General features: G+C 51.9%; 1 protein-coding gene across 1 annotated transcript in view; it reads left to right on the top strand.

Annotated features, from left to right (window-relative positions):
* Man1c1 (mannosidase alpha class 1C member 1) overlaps window positions 1-22 on the top strand; it is a 142,703-nt gene extending 142,681 nt beyond the window's left edge. The window contains exon 12 of the mRNA XM_021200031.2: window positions 1-22. This exon is cut by the window's left edge and continues 2,161 nt beyond it. The gene's annotated coding sequence lies outside the window, so the exon portion shown is untranslated.
* Window positions 23-1,234: the final 1,212 nt, after the last annotated feature.

Below are 1,234 nucleotides of genomic sequence, written 5' to 3'. Positions count from 1 at the left end.
ACATCTTTCCATGTCAAGAAATATACACGTCTGTCAGCACTCTTCCTGGCTGTATCGTTTTCCACCGTGCGTGCGCCGTCTCCTGCTGAGTGTATCTGATGCTGGGCATTTGGGTTTGTGTCCTTGGGGATTCTTAGTTATAACTTTAACAACAACCAAAGCCATGTATTGAATTGCTGGTGAATGGCTCCCGGAATCTTGGGAACAAGGGAAGAGCTAGACCTCAAAAAGAAGAGAGCTGGAGAGATGGCTCAGTAGTTAAGGAGTTAACACTGCTCTCCAAGAGAGACTCCATTTGAGTCCCTGGCACCCAGGTCAAGCAGTTCACAACCACCTGTGACTCCAGCTCCGGCAGATCTGGTGCCTTCTGGCTTCTGCAGGCGCACACACACAAACACACACACTCTCACAAAAACACACACAGGCACACAAATTTAAAAAAAAAAATGACAAGAAAGAGGATTTGGTGGGCAGGGGTCCTATGAGAACCAGGGAAGGCCTACCCGGATTCTGCTCTATCTTAGCTTCCCTTGGCTTAGCCTGGATGCCCGCTGGCCCATAGTCAAGGATGGAGAAGCATCTTTTTTTTTTCTTTTTTTTTCTTTTTTTTGGTTTTTCGAGACAGGGTTTCTCTGTGTAGTCCTGGCCGTCCTGGAACTCACTCTGTAGACCAGGCTGGCCTCGAACTCAGAAATCCACCTGCCTCTGCCTCCCAAGTGCTGGGATTAAAGGCATGTGCCACCACGCCCGGCGGAGAAGCATCTTGATTGGCGCACCCACCAAGATCTGAGCATCAGATGTTCATGGAGCACAAACGCAGGTCACTGCCTACATCCGTGGCCTTGAGCCGGGTGGGTCCATTTGCCGGGCTTCTTCCAGAGTGGCAAAGAGTTACGATGAGCAATCTGGCCCCTCCTCCTCCCACCATGCCCAGCTCTTCCCTGGGTGGTGTCAACTAGAATGTCTCTCCCTCCAAAGTCCCCAGGCTCCCCACTGGGCCCGCGTTACATCCTTGTCCTTTGTCCTTCTGCTGGGAGCTAGAAATGGTTATTTTAACATCCATCCTCCACGAGGGCTCTTGCAGGTGGGGAAACAGAATCCTCCCTGCACAGAACATCACACCAGGGATAAAAATAAGGAAGGCCCGAGGCAGCTGAGAGCAGCCGGCACTGGGAGTGACTCAGATCCCTGAGGCAGGAGGGTCTATGGCAGGCCTTAGGCTACCCTTGCCTCC

Source organism: Mus pahari, chromosome 6 (assembly GCF_900095145.1).
Source record: "Mus pahari chromosome 6, PAHARI_EIJ_v1.1, whole genome shotgun sequence".
In the NCBI taxonomy this organism is placed as follows: Eukaryota; Metazoa; Chordata; class Mammalia; order Rodentia; family Muridae; genus Mus; species Mus pahari.
The sequence above is the reverse complement of the archived record's forward strand: the minus strand, read 5'-3'. Positions and strand labels throughout refer to the sequence as shown.